We start from the raw sequence: 18,686 nt of genomic DNA on the forward strand, positions 1-18,686 counted from the left end.
CACATTTCCACTGGATTGGAAAATGGCTTAACTGCAACATTCTATTATAGATAATAGTAAGCATGGGAACCGATTTCCTGGGTAGATGTTTTCGGATTCCCCCAACAATTAAATCGTATCCCGGGGGTTTGTGAGAGTTGGTACTCATTATGATTCTGCGAACCTCGAATGGGGAGAATGCTCTCCCCATTCGAGGATTTTCCAAACCTTGAAATTTTGGTTTTTTAGCCAGATTCTTAATAAATAATTTTTTTAAATAATTTGTGTTCAGACAGTGGCGATAGTTATATAAGCTACGAAATTATTGTTTCATTTTTTAATCTATGTGTGAAAGGTATAGTTTTATTCGATTATTCGATTTTGTCCACACAGAAAAGTTTCAATGTCCCCCACTAAAATAATAACACAGAGATGATTTGTTTTTTTTTATTTAATATACAAAATTTAAATATTAATGATGCGATTTATTTTTAGTGCGAAGATATCTCAAAGGGTACTACTGACTATCTGCTGTTCCAAATTATTCCAACAATAACATGAAGAGACCAACAATGTTTCATTTATCTGCAAAAAAAATATAATAGTTAATATAATATATTACTATTATTGACATCTATTTATATTTTTTTATATACTTATTATATACTTATTATATTAATATTATATACCTATTATAGTATATACTGATACTATTTTAATAATAATATCCCATATAAAGTATAAGCCTCCTAGTTGCGCGGGATACAAGAAAGAATACATTGGCTAAGAGAGCAGTCTTCACATTAGAAATTTTATTTTGTACATAAAAATATAAGTAGGTGGAGGATAATATTGCACTTTGGTTTCATTGATGCAATCATGTTTCAGACTGTAATATTCAAAACACCTTCTGTAATGTAAGAAAAATTATACTGAAATGGTGGCATAACTAGAGAAATTATTAACATCCTGAGGTATGCACATTACCTAGTAAAAAATATGGAATCAGCATGAACTTAAGTAAGACTTAAAAAAGAAATTGCATGGTTATCACGAAACATCCACGAGACAACGAAGCATTGCGTTTCAACCATATTCAAATGAAAAAAGTAAACAGGTACAAGTACTTGAGTACGTGGATTACGTGGTTTAGAAGTTTAGAAGTCGTATTGAAATCACTCTATTTAAATTATTAAATTAGGTTCTGAGACCTGGACGATAAAGCACTTATACTCAGAAATAAAAAAATTAGAGGCTTTTGAACGCTGATGCTATCGTAGAATGGTGTGTATATAGTGAATAGACTTACCAATATACGTCCTACCAAGTCCTATGCAGAGTTAATAAAATTTAATGATCAAGATACAGAATGTTATAATTAATTATGGAAGCTAAAATTGAAGGTAAAAGGGGTAGGGGAAGAAGGAGCAAACTTCGTGGTTGCAAAATCTGATAAAACGGTTTAACTTGAGCTCCATCTAAGTTCTAGAGGTGCCATAAATAAAATTAAAAAGTTTCATATTGAGATGCAGTCTTCGATAGAAGATGAATCTTTAAGAAGAAGAATATTTCAGGAAAAACGTCATTATCGGTGAACGATCTTAAGACAGTGTTTACATTGTTCTTACATGTTCAGTTTTTCTGGAAATATAATAAACTATTTTTGAAAATAATAACATTTCATGTATTTTTTTAAATCTTAAAAAATACTGAGTATTCGTCATAGGAAATATATCCTACAGATAAATGTCTTTATTTCGTAGTTATTACTAAACTTATTCACCCAAATTAAAATAATACATTAAGTTGACTATGAGTTAAACAATATCTTTTATACTTTATTAAAGTAATATTGAAGGAGAATAAAACACTAAAAACTTGTTTCCATAATAAGTTATTACAATTTATTTTCACTACAGCTGTTTCGGCAAAGCGCCTTTCTCAAATGATTTATTTTTACTACACTGTGTCTACACCTTATATTCTCTAACTAAATAAGTTAAATAATTAGAGAGCTGCTTGTCTTAAGTTGGTCATGCAGAAATATATCTATATTTTTAAATTTATTAAAATAAACAGATTCTAATAAAGACATTTTAAGGTCCGTAAACTAATTTTCGAAACCAAATTCAGATTTTTGCTTTAATCTGTGCCTTCTAAGAATTGAAAGGCAAAACAGACGTTGATAAAGATGTTAATAGAGACATGGGGAATCTAAAAATTGCATTCCACAACATACCTCCTCAACTAAGCAAAAATCCTTAGCGAATTTGGTTTCTAGTACTCGTACAGAGTATATCGGAATAAAAGAAAAAAGACGGTTAAGATTAGATTTCACGTATAGTGCGTCTGTGTATCCGCTTATACGTATTTCGCCCTAAAAGAGCTCTTCAGAACGGCTATTCACAGTCGCTCTGAACATGAAAATAAGAGTTGCTTCCTAAGACAAAAGAGATCTCTCCTCTACTACTTTTCCACCAAACATTCTGTGAAGTATCTTTCTTTTCCATGCTTCGAATCTGTCCTGTATCGTTTTGTTCATAGTCCATGTATCGGCAGCGTATAGCATTGTGGGTCTAATTATAGTTTTGTATACTCTTATTTTTGTATTACGAGATATATCTTTGGCCTTTATTATTTTGCTCATGGCTCCAGCACACCTGTTGTTCTTGGTCAGTCTCAGGTTGATTTCAGTTTCTTCCTTACATGTCTAATCAATAAGACTACCTAAGTACATATTCGTCCACCTTCTCGAATTCTACAACTAATAGATCCTCCACCTCCAATTTAAAGGATCCCCTGGTGTTTACTACTTTTTTGGATCGAGATCTCCATTTACTTCGATTTATTAATATTAACTTTTAGTCCCAATTTAGAGCTTTCCCGAATCAGTCTTTTTGCTATATTTGATAGTTTTTTTCCATTTCTTGCAATGGCAACCATATCATTAGCGTATGCTAAGCAGTGGTGCTCCTTGTATAAAATATTGCTGAACCTATTTATCCCACTAACCCTTACAATTTTTTCTAGAACTATATGGAATAGCAATGTAGACAACGGGTCTCCTTGGCGAACACTTTTTTCACTTCGAATTCTTATGAGACTGTACCGTTACATTTCACAGAACAAACGGTTTCTCAAATTGTCATTACCAATCTTACTATTTTTTCTGGCACAAGGAATTCTTTTAGCGTTTTTATTAATTTGTTTCTGTCTATTGCATCGTAGGCGGCTTTGTAATAAGAAGTACTTGTGCTGAAATGTTGTATTCATAGCAATTTATCAGGATTTGTTTTAGCATAAAAATTGATCGGTTGTTGATCTTTCTTTCCAAAATACTCCCTGGTATTCTCCTAGATTAGAAATATATTTAAAGAAGAATCTATTCTTCTCTACACATATTTCTAATCGTTTTTTAATAAGTATTGCGAGCACTTTATATTTTACCTCTAATGAGGATATTCGTCTATAGTTTGCGCATTCAGTCCTCAGTTCTATCTCCCTTCTTGTGTCTAAGAATTATAATCGACTTATTTTATTCTTAAGGCATTTCTTCGGCATCCCACACTTCTAGTATTAGCTAACTAATCTGGTTTATTAAGGCCTCTCCTCCATATTTTAAGTTCTCTGCCACAATGCCGCTTTCCCTGAGGCTTTTTTTGATTTTTCATATCTTTTATTATTTGTTCAATTTCTTCTCTTGTGGGTTTTGGTATTTCTTCTATTACTATTTGAGATTTAGGAACTTATAATTTTCTTCAGTAGTCACTTCGTCGTTTAGCATCTCTTCGAAATATTCTTTCCACCTTTCACATATTTGGTCCACTATCAGGTTTTCTTGCTTATCTTTTACATTCATCGTTCTTCCCTGATTTTTTATTTTATTTTTCTTGTAATTTTCTTCAATACGCTTTATTTTATTATCCATATACTTTCGTTTCCACTCCCTTAGGATTTTCTTTACTTTTTTTCGTTGTTCTGCATACCTTTCTAGGTCGTCTTGGTTTTGCAATCGTAAACTTGTTAATCTCAAATGTGATCTTGTTATTTTCAAGAACTTTTGTTGTATGTTACTCACAGTAGTACTATATTGTTTGGCATAGGTTCCTTGTATATCCTTTTGATAATCCTGCGCTACCTCAAATTTTTGCAGTTTTTCAAAATTAAATTTACTTTCTTTCTTTTTCCGTTTATGCTTTTTAATTATTGCTTCTCTCATATTAATTCTAAACAAAAAATGATTTGAGTCTACGTCAGCCTCTCTGCACCTTTTCACATTTGTTATTAAATTGGCGAATTTCTCTTGTATTAACATGTGGTCTATTTGATTAGTTTCATTTGATTCCGGAATTTTACACTTTCCTTGATGTATTTTTTTCTGCTGAAATGCGACCTTATTATTTTCATCCTGTTTTTAATTGCAAATGTAATCAATCTTTGGTCATTTTTGGCTTTGGCTCCTATAAACCTGTTATTCTACATCACAACAAAATGAAAGGAGCCGTCAATACAATCGATAAGTTAGCTAAAGAATATACGATACAAAGAAAAACAAACCGTTAGCCGATGACTATATTCTCTCATCTCTCATTGATGTCGCAGGTATTAATTTCTATAAATTGTGGCTACTAAAATATCCTGATTGGAAAAAAACACAATATGAGTAAGCGTAAAATGTATATTTTAGCACTGGGCAAGGAAGTTATAAGTATGTTTTCAGAAGTTATAACAATAAGCACATCGAAAAGAATAAAAAGCTTCATATGACAGATGTATTCCCAGAACTTTTGAATATTACTGAGCCCTTCTTCTTCTTAAAGTTCCATCTCCTATCGGAGGTTGGATATCATAACGGCTATGGTCACTTTTTTGGCTGCTGCTCTGAAAAGTTGTAGTGAACTACAGTTAAACCATTCTCTAAGGTTCTTCAGCCAGGAGATGCGTCTTCTTCTTATGCTTCTTCTTCCTTGGATCCTTCCTTGCATACTAATTCTCAGCAGCTCATATTTTTCTCCTCTGGTTATGTGACCTAAATATTCTAGTTTTCTTCTTTTTATGCTGTTCATAACTTCTAACTCCTTATTTAGACGTCGTAGTACCTCAGCATTGGTAATCCTTTGAACCCACTGAATTTTTAATATTCTTCTGTAACACCACATTTCGAACGCTTCTGTTTTTCATATGTGTTGTTTCTTCAATGTCCAAGCTTCCATTCCGTATAGTAAGATAGAAAATATGTATCATCTTAGAGCCCTCGATCTGAGATGCAACTGAAGGTCTCTGTTGGTAAGCATTGTCTTCATTTTCACAAATTCTTGCCTTGCAGTTTCAATTCGGACTTTGATTTCTCCGCTTTGGTTATTTTTGTCATCAACCCAGGTTCCCAGATATTTATATGTCTCTACTTTTTCTATTTGGGTTTGCTCTATCATTAATCTTTCATTTCCATGATGCGTTTTTGAGACAATCATAAATTTAGTTTTTCTCTTATTTATTTTTAGTCCGTATCTAATGCAATAATCGTTAATTCTATTTACCAATTCTTGTAGCGATTCCAGGGTGTCTGCCATTATAACGGTGTCATCAGCGAATCTTATGTTATTTACTATTCTTCCGTTTACAGAGATTCCATCATCCAGATCCGCTATCGCTTCCTGGAATATGGCTTCAATGTACACGTTAAACAGTAATGGTGACAGAACACAGCCCTGTCTTACTCCTCTCTTTATATCTATATTTTCGGACTTTTTTTCTTCTATCTTTATATTGGCTTTTTGATTCCAATACAGATTGATAATGATTCGTAAGTCTCGTCTGTCTATATCTTTGTTTCTCAGTACTTCTATTAGTTTTTCATGTCGGACCCTGTCGAATGCCTTCTCGAAGTCGATGAAACAGGAATAAATATCTAGGGATATATCTAAGCAACTTTGAGAGAGGACATTAAAAGCAAACAATGCCTCTCTCGTTCCCAGTCCCTTGCGGAACCCAAACTCAGTATCATCTATATCATCTTCTAGTTTTCTATATAATCTTCCATGAATCATCTTTAGAAATATTTTGAGGGTATGGCTTATTAGTGATATTGTCCTATAGTCTGAACAATCTTGGGCATATGCTGTTTTTGGTATTGCTACAAAGGTGGACACCAACCATTCCTGTGGGATTTTTCCAGTAATATATACTTCATTAAATAGGTCCAGAAGAACAGGTAGAGTTTCATCGTCTAGACATTTCAGTAGTTCCGCAGGTATTTCGTCTGGACCTACAGTTTTTCCGTTTTTTGCGTTTCGTATTGCTTGTTCGATTTCCTCTATTATGATCTCTGGCCCCGTTTCGCTGTCGATTTCTTCCGGTTCTTGTCGATTATCCTCAAACAGATCTGTTATGTATGTCTTCCATTTTTTTAATTTCTCTTTAATTTCTATAATGATTTTTCCATTTGCGTCTTTCAGAAGGGCATCTTTCTTTTTTCTCAGTGTATTACTGAGCCCAGATTAGAACAAACAAAAAATTTGTATGTCTAGAACACGCAAAATCAGAGATAGTTTGTGTACATTGTACAAATAGTATGTAGTTGTTATTTACTCTGTTACCGTCAGCAGTAAAATGTATTTTGTAGTAATGTGTATGCTTTAGTCTAATAAATGTTCAATACTATACAAATAATGTGTTACTGGTACAGTTTTTTTTTTCGTATAAGCATAGTTCACCCATTTAAGGATGGGGTCCGTTCAGACCCCGGCCTGTCATTTGTGTAATATTTTGGGGTTCGTCCGATGAAGGTTAATTAGTTTCCTCGAAAAAAAAAAAACAAAAAAATTCAAAATATATCTGAGCAAACAAGCTTTATATTGCACCAGTTGAAAGTTTACAATGCTTAACAGGAGAACCACCCCTAAGTTTACGATGCAAATACCTTTCTCTCTCATATGCTTCTAAAATAGCTAGTAATAAAGAACATCCTACTTATACCAATACGTTAACAGATCGACTTCAAGACAGTTTCTCTACAACAAGACTAGATCCACCATTTTACGAAAGAGTTAGAAGAAACCTTCATGACCTACATCTTGAATTTCCTGAAATTCTCCCAACAAATTTCCTAACTTCTCCACCTTGGTTAATACCAATTCCCAAGATTAATACTAACCTTAGTATATATAAAACACGTAAGACTGTAACAGACCTGATCAAACAATCATTCTTAACAGAAATGGAAACTCATAAAAATCACTATAAGATATACACTGACGCATCCAAATCTTCAGACGGTGTTGGTGCAGCCATCCTCATACCCAATACGTCCTTAAAATTTAAATTCAATCCCATTACTTTGTCATACACTGCGGAGTTGTTTGCAATATTACAAGCACTTATCCACATAAAAGAGTCGAAACAGTCTCCGTCTCTCATAATAACCGATTCACTAAGCTCACTTCACAATATCAAACGTTTATATACCAATAATCTAATTGCCTCACATATCAAATCAGAAATAAAGATTCTAAATAATAATAAGATCACTGTTGACTTCATGTTTGTTCCATCACATTCAGGTATACAAGGAAATGAAGAAGCAGATGAACTAGCCCGCTTAGCATCCTTCAGCCAGGACTCCATTCTTATTAATGAGGTTTCTTCAGATGACTTCAAGTCAGAAATAAAATATAAAGTGTTAAGTGGGTGGGAAAATAAGTGGAGTGCATCACAAAATAAACTCAAGGAAATCAAACAATTAGTGAAACCGTGGCTCCAACCCACAGCGAATAGACACGACCAAGTGAGAATAACACGTTTGCGACTAGGACACAGTAACTTTACACATAAACACCTCTTTACGCGAACTGTGCCGCCAATGTGTGAAAATTGTCAAGTAACAATCTCCGTGAAGCATATACTAACTCAGTGCAAAACATATGAAGCAGCAAGAAAGAAGCACACTATCCCAAATAATATAAAGGAAGCCCTAGGAAAAATATGAACATTAAAAACACAATCTGTCTTAGTAATAAAACACTCTTATTCTAAGGTTATTCCGTATTTATATCTACAATAGTTATCTTAAGTATAAGGTAAATATAATACTAAAATAATTTGTTACAAATAACCTCGGTGTCCAATATCAAATCTTCAGAATTCATATCCGAAATTGGACAGTATAATTTTATCACCCAGTAGACCGAATGAATCTATTTGTTATTAAATACACACACGTAGTTAATTAGGTTACATACACATTTGGTCAATTATCAATAATATAATTTGGACATCAGTCAAAAGTGCTGACAAAGTTAAACAATTTACATAAATTAAATACACATATCACGCGAGGTCCGCGAATATATTGACCCAATTAAAACTTATATAAAACTAAGATCTCTTGCCTAGAGAAGCATTCAATCAATATTCACTCAACAAACTTGATAGTCTTCAACGATCAACTTCATCAGTCTCTACTCAAAGTAATCCCGGGTCAACACCCATAGTGTACGTATCAACAATAAACTCTGCTACTATTATTTGGTGTTTCCATTACAACTGAACGAACATCTTCACTGAGCCAACGAAGGGGAATTTGTACACTCGGTATATGTCAGTTATAAGTATTCCCACTTTATTCCGACATAATAGTTTGGCAATGTCGCAATCTTTTGCACAAATACATAGAACAACGACAGATTAAATGAAATATGTCAATTTTGATTTTTCTTTGAAACTGACACCAAATATATCTTTTTCTTTATTTGTTATCTTATATGTTGAGTTTGAGTATTTTAAAATTGCAAAAAAGTTGCAAAAAGTTGCAAAAAATTGCAAAAATTGCCAGTGTATTTTGAAAATGGATTTATTCTTTCTTTGATAGTTTTTTTTTTCGTGTATTTTCCATCATGTTAATTAAATTTCAACTCCTCGACAGCCGCAACACCTCCTAAACACATTTTTTTATTATATAGCTACTCACAAAACCATACAAAAAATAATATATTCTTGTCACTGATGACTTTGACATTCATAAAAAAGGTTATACCACGGTTATACTAGATTACAGATCACCTACCTTATAGGAATAAATTCTTGTACCAAGTATAACCTATATCTAAGTTATTCCATGTTTATTGTTAGTGATTTTGCCTATACCTGATTTATTCTTAGTATAAGTTTTATACTTGGTTTATTAGTTATGCCGAATAAGTTATCTTAAAGACTCAGGACTGTATCAATTATTGTAATTTTTTCTAACTTTACCTGTATTATATTTTTTAGGTCGCTAATAACCCTGGTGGTTACAGCAAAAATAAATAAAAAAAAGCTTTATATTGACAATTTCAGTTCATAAATGTTATTTTATTCAGCAGAAATGGATGTAATTACACTAACAACACGCCTTTAAGTAATTTCACAGCTCACTATAATTACAATTTTTTCAATGACTATAGCTGTTTACGAAACAATCTCTCTAACATGCGTGAAATTAAGTTTTTTTCTGCGACTCTAATAGTATACAATTTTAATAGTATTGAGTGTCTTTAATTTTCGTTAAAAATACTGTCGAGATTGAACAACGCACACTAGAATGCGTCAAAGAGTATTCTTCATCAGAATTTATGAAGTATGATGATGCATTAACTTCGAGATATTGACATAATCTCAAATAAATTCATAAATATGTATGTAGCTGGAAGGCAGTGTTTATTTTGGAAGATAATTTTTATAGAAAGCCTCCAATCCTAAAGCTCGAATTTTCTTGAATAATTCATTAAACGATTTTGGAATTTTTATGGTCACGGTTCGCTGGAGAAATTTAGTAAAGCGATTTACAATCACTTGGGGTGAATTGTTATTAAAAGAATAAAAAATGATGAGTTTGTTTACTTTTGCTAACCTGATAAAATGTAATAAAGATTGAAAAAATGTAATTATCTAAAACAAATATTATAGGATCAGTCAGAATTATTTTGTATAAAATTTATCTATTTATTTTTCTTATATTGTAACGATCCAAAATTTTGGAGTCTTGGTTCAAATATTTCAGAATCCTTTATTTTTTTTTTTAATTTAATTTAGTGCAAATTGTATTTACATTTACTATTGTTTAACCCTGTAATCTTTTTCCTTTAATATTTGATAATACGCTTTAAAAAGTACTGCGTTTTAAAATTTCGAACGCGAAAAGAAAGAAGTATAGGCCAGAGTGAAAGTAAATATGCTTTATTATTAAATAATTACTGTTCTTAAAAAGTATGTTCTTAAAAAGTTTGAATGCATATAGAAATGTATAGGTAAATGAAAAAAGAGAGGACAAGGATTATATTAAAATAGAAAAAGAAACAAAGTGACTACCAAATAGGCAGAGATATTAGAGGACGCCTGGAATATAAATAGATTTACTTTAAGACAAATTTTGATCTATTTACTTAAAGAAGGCTTCTGGCTGAGTACAAACTAAACAACTAATTGAATCGTAACAGGCGACATAGCAAATAAAAGAGGAGGATATAACGAATATATTAAGATATAAAAAACAAACAAGGCGACTACCAAAAGGGTACTATATAGTATCTTCTTTATTAATGAACGTATACCAGATATCATAGGGCACTATATATAAAATTAGATTTAATATAAGACAAATTTATTTTGATTTATTTACTTACAGAAGGCCTTTGGATCAGTACAAAATCCGTCCTTTACCTCATTCTACCTCAATATATATTTCTTCGTTTATCGTCACTTGTGGTGTTGGTAATTATCGGTACCTTTTAGTCTACCCATGTTTCCTTCTGTAGTTAGTTCGTGTATCTCTTTTCTTTGTCCTCTGGTCATTCTCCATATTTATTTTTGTTTTCCATAGAAGTAGTCTTTCATTTGTATTGAGAAGTTCTGCCAGTGTTCCCTTTGTATTTTTCTGACTAAAGTAGTCGTTTCATTTCTGATTCGTTTATAGTGATTTAATGCATTGTTGTGTTCTGTTTTGTAAAAAAGCTTTCTTTTCTTCACATTTTGTCTCAGATAATATACTAAGGAAGAAAACATTCAAAAAATAATAAAAGTATAGAAGATTAGGTGGTGCAAACATATATTCAGGAACGTAAAAAACGCATCCCAAAGAAAATTACCGAAGTGGACACCAGAAGGAGAAAAACCAAAAGGAAGACTGCAGACACGTTCGCAGGACAAAGTTGAGATTTAAGAATACTGAAAATAAATGACTAGATATAGGAGCCTGGTGAAAAGGTCAGAAATTATTAGTACCTGTAAGCAGATGTATAGAATGGAAAAAATAATGGGGTGATCCACCATGGCAAGCGAATCTGAAACAGCTCCTGAGAACAGTTATAATTTGCTTAGAGATGTATAATTTGTAAATTAATAAGTGTATAGCTTTAATATTTTTATTTTATTTTATAATAGATAAGATTTTAAACAAAGTTGTGGAACGTAGGAATTTTACTTATGTCGAATATTTGAGTCAATATTTAGAATAGTTCAATAATATTTTAAATTTAAAATAGTGTAATGTCAAGTAATATTAAAAATTATTTTAAAGAAAAATTTGCAACAGCAGATATTTGAAAGTAATCTCATTATTAACCCCTTAGCGCATTAGGATACCATATGGTATTAAAATCGCTCTCCATATTATTGAATTGTTTTAGTGGGAGTTCGAATATTTTCAGTTTCAAGGTTAGCAGACATGACAGACTTTCTTTTTATTATATTTGTAAGCCGACAGCTATGTGTTTTATTGGTGTGCAATTTTTTTCCTGAACAGTTTTTATTTATAGTCAAAATTATGGATGTTCCATGACCGTAAGTATTTTTTACAGTAGTATTGAATATCTTAGTAAAAGCTTGATATATATTCAGGGATTCTACAGTATTCACTGCCTTCCCTCGCTCAACTGTTTCCATCTCTCTCTGTTGTCCCATCCTCCATCGTTTAGGCCTCTCTTACTAATTGTGTCGTCTACTTCCTTCCTCCAGGATTTTCGGGGTCGTCCAGTTTACCTCCTTCCTATGGGGCTTCATTCGGTTATTCTCTTTATCCATCTGCTGTCGCTAGTTCTTCTTACATGTCCCTATCACTTTAGTCTTTTTTGTTCTATATATATATATATATATATATATATATATATATATATATATATTAATATGTCTGTTTCTATTGATGTTCTTTGCTTTATTTCGTCATTACTTCTTCTATCCATTCTTGTTACTCTGCAGCATCTTCGCAGGCATTCCATCTCTATTGCTGCTATCTTATTGCTGTTTTTCTTGTTTATGATACAATTTTTAGCCCCATATGTCATAATACTTCGCACTAATGTTTTATAAATCTGTTTTTGTCTTCATATTTAGTTGTCTGTCCCACCATACTGAGTTAAGTTGTCGGATTGCTGTTCTTGATTGTCCCAATCTTTGTGTAATTTCTTTCTCTGTTGTTGCCTTTTTCGTGGTTATAAACCCCAAGTATTTGAATTTATCCTTTCCTTTGATTGTTACGTTGTCATCAATCTGTAGATCTTCCATGTCTTCTTCACTTGTAGATAGGTACTCTGTTTTCGCGAGGTTAATATCTATTCCAGCCTTGGTGTATTCTTCTTGTAGTTTCTTCATCATGTAGCTGAGGTCATCTTGGTTTTGTGCAATCACTACTTGATTCCCTGCAAAGCTTAACGTATATAGGTATTCGTTCCGTACCGGTACTCCCATGCCTTCACATTTTCTTTTCCATATAGTCAAGGCTTTCTCTAAGTATATTTTGAATAGGGTTGGAGATATGGAACAACCCTGCAGGAGCCCTTTTGTTGTGACGAAGTCTCCTATGATTCTTGTTCTCATTTTAATGGACACTTTATTTTCTTTATACAGAGCTTTTGTAGCTTCTATGAGTTCCATCTGTATTTCTAATTTGTACATTGCTTTCCATAGATCTGACCTTGGTACAGAGTCATAGGCCTTTCCCAGGTCCACAAATGCCAAATGTATATCTCTATTTTTTGCTTTTTTCTTTTCCAACAGTTGTTCCAGTGTGTATATGTGGTCTATGCATGATCTTCCTGCCATGAAGCCTGCCTGATCCTCTCCGATTTTGACTTTTAACGCTTGACTTTAATTCTATATAAAATGAATAATCAAATATGTTGTAATTTTTGCTTAACACTTTTACTGCTGATGTCACGCATGCGTGACATTAAGTTATTTTGCCAGGTTCTGTCGACATACTTGCGTGGCATCTGACCAGGTAAATTTAACAGAGCATTTTAAATACAGCGTATGCAGCAGATAGTTCACATCTTGTTAGCGTGTTACTAAGGCACAAAGTATTTAAAATATGTTTGCCATTTTCAGAATTTCTCAATGAGATGGCATTCGCGACATTCGGCATTCGGACATGCTAGAGTAGGGGATACAAATTAGCGTGGTCAAGTCAGACACGCGTTGAAAGAATTCGAGCAGTGTGATAGACCGTTTTGACTTATTAAAATGGCGGACTCTATACCGGGACCTTCAAAATGAAAAAAACGTAAAGTACTGGTGAAAAATCCTAATAAACTAAGTGAAAGTGAGATGTTAGCTTTGTTATATGAATCTACTGACGAGGAGGACTTATTCAGTAATCATTCTATTGGCAGTAACACTGATTCTGATTCCGAGGGCGTTTCTTCTGAATCCGAGGAGTATTCAGACGATGATATAGAGAGTAAGTTTTTATATTTTATGTGATAACAATATTATGAATTTTTTTTATTGTTACAGTAAATGAAATGCCGATTCAAATCCAAGATAACGTTTCCAACGAAAACGAAACTGTGTTAGAACACTCATTTCCTCACTGGACAAATATTCCTATGAATATGAAAGATTTTATGTTTTCAAAAACAAATGAACTTTTGGTTCAACCAGGTGGCAATGTCCCAATCGATTATTTTAAAATGATATTTGATAACGACATATTGGATTTAATCGTTAGCCAAACAAACTTGTATGCAGAAGAGATATTCCTTTTTAAACATACACGAGAAAAATCAAGAATTACAAAGTGGAAGCCAGTTTCACGAGAAAAAATGTTAAAATTTGTTGCACTATTGATTTACACTGAAACCATCAAATTAAATAGACTCAATAATTCCTGAAAATCTCATCCATTATGTTTTTCGGAGCATATCAGTAGGGATCGTTTCCTTGTCATAATGAAGTGCATACATTTTGCTAGAAACCCAGCCAGTGAAGAAGAAGTTCAAGATCGATTGTACAAAGTACGACCTATAATAACGTTCTTCAATAATAAAATGTCTGCTGTTTATTATCCTGGAAAAAACCTTTCACTTGATGAGTCAATGGTACTACGGCGTGGACGTTTGGTATTCCGACAATATATCAAGAACAAGCGTCATAAATACGGGATAAAACTCTATATTGTTACAGAGCCAAGTGGTTTAGTTCTAAAATCTTTAGTCTACACTGGAGCCCTGGATGATGTTGGTGAAAAAGGCCACACAACAAAAGTAGTTTTACAGCTACTTCAGGAATATTTAGAACAAGGACATAGTGTATACATGGACAATATTTATAATTCCTATGAACTAGCTAAAATATTAACAAATCGAAGTATTTACTGCACTGGAACACTAAATGTGGGAAGGAAGCATAATTCTAAAGACGTTATTGAAAAAAAACTAAAAAAGGGTGAGCGAATTGCTGGTTTTTCTAATAATATTTTAGTTGTTAAATGGAAGGACAAACGTGACGTTCTTTATATCGCTAATGAATTTGGAAATGAAATTACGAAATTTGTTGAAAGAAGGAATAGACCCAGAGAAAAACCTACTGCAATTTTTAATTATAATAAGCATATGGGGGGTGTCGATCGGCAAGACCAACTAATTAAGATGGTACAAGAAGTTGGGCATACATTACATACACTTGATGCTAATGAATTCGTACTTGCTACATAAACAATTTGTTTTACGTCCGATGAACCTTTATGACTACCGACTGTCAGTTTTGGAAAAACTATTAAACATTGGGATGAATAACAAGCTGAGGCCGAAAATTAAAACAGTCCACATTATTACCAAAATTTTGGCCAAAAACAAACAAGGAAAAACAGTAAGAAAGCGATGTAGAGTGTGCTCTGGCAAGAAAATCCGCAAAATGACGCTTTACCACTGCCAACAATGTACAGAAGAGCCCGGATTATGCGTCGAATGTTTTAACGATTACCATCAATAGTGCAACATTTTGTGTTATACATATAAACATATTACGTAGTTATTAGTAGTAGTAGTAGTAGTAAGTTTTTTTCATTGTTTATCTAGTGTTTAAGTTTTTGTTACTTTTTGTTTTGTTTTACTTTGCTTTTACTTAGTTTTCTTAAAATTGTCTTCAATAAACTTTTAAAGTAGTAAAAAATATATTGACACGCATGTATGTCAGTGAGCACATGGCGAAAAATTTATACCTAGGTGCGCCCGACACGCATGCGTGACATTGATAAAAACAACTATACTCTGTATATATGGGCTTCAGTTTAGTACTAAAGCAATTATAAATCCCAAAATATTAAAATTTTTAGAAAAAAAAATGCCGTACCCGGCAACTCATCTATCATAGAAGTCAGCAGCGAAAGTGTTAATAACATTTAATTTTAGTTTTAACTTTTGCAATAAAATGAACCTAAACACCCACCTGATACGATATGGTATTGGTATTTTTTTAGACCCTGTACATACATTTTAGAACATAAAGTCAGTTTTAACCAACATCTTTAAAATATACAGTGATAAGTGTCTTACCACCTGGCTTTTTAACGTAAGAGATAGAAAACACCTTGTGAAATAAAAAGAGATGAAACTCGTAGAGGTGAGAAATAATCGGAGAAACCTATAATTTATATTACATTACATTACCACTATCGATAGTCTCACACCTTTAGACGTTAGCTTCGAGCTAAATCACCTGGGTCATAATTATTATGAGTAACGTCGAATGTGTGACGTATTTCCATTTTTTAATTTCGCATAAAGTAAAAACTGATTGGCCACAATAAAGCAAAAATGTGTATAACGTAATTTAATTAATAGTGATTATTTAATCTAAAGTTTTAAATTATTAACCAAGAATAATTTCTACTATGATTTGAGCAGTTTCATAGACTCTTGTGACGGAATAATTATAAATCCTTCGTGGATTAGTGGTAAGAATTCGACATTGTGACACATACATCGCAGACGATTACAGTTCAAAACTCACATGTGGTTTTCTTTTTTTTCAATAATTTGAAATTATGCAAAGATCGTTTTGCTTTGAATCATTAAACATTTATGTCAGTCGTTACTAGTATTAGAAGTGTTTAAAGTTAAAACAAAAAATCTTATTGACAAAACAGTATCGTCGTACTTTCGAAAATAAAGTAAAAATTCTTCAAAATTAAAAGAACTTTAAAGAATGTTTAAATAAGTAAAAATTCTACAAAAATAAAAAAATATTGTAAATAAACGTATTCACAATATGTTCAAATAAGCCTTTATTAGCAGCAGAACAATAACCCAAACTGTCACCAAAGAATTATAAAAGTCTGATGGACCAGAGTTCAAGGCACGATGTTCTCATCGTTATATCTCTCATATAGTTTGGACTTGATATATCCCCAAATAAAAAAATCACAAGGTGCAAGATCGCAGGCCAAAAAATATCTCCGTGGCCACTAATCAATCGATTAGGAAAAGCCGCACTGAGATATTCACTGACGATGCGAGAATTATGTGCAGGACAACCATCGTGTTGAAACCATATGGAATCGAAAGGTATTGGTAAAAAAGTTTCTGTTTACCGTAAAAAAACACTTCTCGATGTGTTATTATTTGATAACTTGAAGGCTTGATGATTTGGTTAGCTATAAAGCAGGTAGCTGTTCGCGCGCATCCATTCCAATGTCGTCAATTGTTTTGAAAATCATTACCTGAATTGATATTAACAATGAGAATTTAGTGATGGACTTGACATTAAACAGTCTTCAATGGATTATTTTCCATTCACAACTGAAGACTGTAAATCTGGAATTGAATTTGAAATATTTTGTATTTCTATTTTATAACATTGGAATAAGAATAAATTGTAAATAATGAGTTTTTCGAAAACTTGTTACCTAATATGTGTCATATTTTCTATTATTTTTGATTGAGTAAAACAAAAATTTTACCCTTGGTGTGAATTGAACCCCAGTCTTCTTGTCAATAGACAACGTCTCTAACTATTACTACAATTTCACATACAATAATAGTTTTCGGACCTTTAGTTTAGTCAAATATTTCAGTTGAGTTATTCTTATTATTAAATAAACTTAAAGATTTATAATTTAAAATCGCTACTAATTAATGTTTTTTATTATAATATATCTTAATATATTTAATCATTTATTCTAACATCAGAAATTATAAAATAAAATATTTTCGAGGTCATCCGTATAATTATGACTGAAGTCAAACAGACACGTCTAATACTAGCCTTATCTCGTACTATCTCACAACTTAATCTATCTTCTATCCTTTCCGCTATTTTGCCGGGTGGTAAGACACTCATCACTGTATAAAAATTATCCAAAAATAAAAAAAAAATATTATGGCGTTAATGTGTTAAGTATGATACAAGGTAAAGAAAACGGGTAGTAAGTTTATGGTTTCGAGGATGATTATCATATACACAAACGAATGCAAAATGTTATTACTCTCATATAGATAAAGGTTAACAACCGAAGTCATCATTCCCCTAGGTCGGCAAATACCCTCTTACGTTATGTCTATTTTGCTAGTCAAACTGCAGAGGAGTCGTTTTAATATTCATACAATTGGCACATGTTTTGCTCGACCACGTAAGGCTCAGCTGTATGCAAAATTGTGATAGGACCCTTTTTGTATTTTATTAAAAGATTCGGGAAAGGTATAGGGTTGAAATTAAAGGGGTTAAATGCGACAATGTACCCTTGATTGCAAAAACTTGCAAAACCAGAGTTGCGACTTTTTTCTGAACCTCACGAATAAAAGGAGTTAAGTCTGCTGAATTTAAATTTATCGTGTAATGTTCGTTAGAAACGGCTGCCGTTTTATGGCTTTGCCAACGTGCCTTTCTCCAATTCTCGAATGAAATTCCGTCTTTTATGTTTTTAGCTGGTAAAGGAAATTACTTTTAACCTAATATATAAATTCTCCGCTGACAAATTATTAAATAGTAGAATAATTAGTGTATTTTTTTCTGTAATCTGTAAAACTAAAATCTGACAAAATTTACCAATTTATTCATAAACTATATACAAAGAGATAAATCGACAAACGAGCAATTGAAAAATTTGGTCTTAATATACTTAAGGCTTTATATTTCTAATAACATTGCTTTTTGTATTTCTCTTGTATCAAATTACATAGTATTCTTGGTCAAAGTTGGTATTAAAAAATACTATGAGATGATTTCGTAATGTTTTCTAATAAGTAAATACAAAAATTACTAAGATTAAGGAAAATGAACAAGTTTAACATGTTTTTTAAAGAAATCGTCTATTTTCTTTTGGGTTTTCCTTTTCCTGACAACGATGTTTTACAGCTATATCTCTCCATCGTTTCATTTGCCGAACGTTATGAGTAGACTTCGGCAAATATGCATATTGCATATTTTGCATATTGTGCATATTTTATGCAAATATTTCA

The 18,686-nt window shown here is 32.2% G+C and overlaps 1 long non-coding RNA gene across 1 annotated transcript in view; it reads right to left on the reverse strand.

The window, feature by feature from the left end:
- Window positions 1-412: 412 nt before the first annotated feature.
- The window catches only part of LOC140440828 (uncharacterized), a 46,502-nt gene continuing 28,228 nt past the window's right edge, over window positions 413-18,686 (reverse strand). Inside the window, exon 3 of the long non-coding RNA XR_011950942.1 lies at window positions 413-564. This is a non-coding gene — a long non-coding RNA (uncharacterized lncRNA). The remainder of the gene's footprint in view (window positions 565-18,686) is intronic.

The sequence above is a fragment of the Diabrotica undecimpunctata genome, chromosome 5 (genome assembly GCF_040954645.1).
Source record: "Diabrotica undecimpunctata isolate CICGRU chromosome 5, icDiaUnde3, whole genome shotgun sequence".
Classification (NCBI taxonomy): Eukaryota; Metazoa; Arthropoda; class Insecta; order Coleoptera; family Chrysomelidae; genus Diabrotica; species Diabrotica undecimpunctata.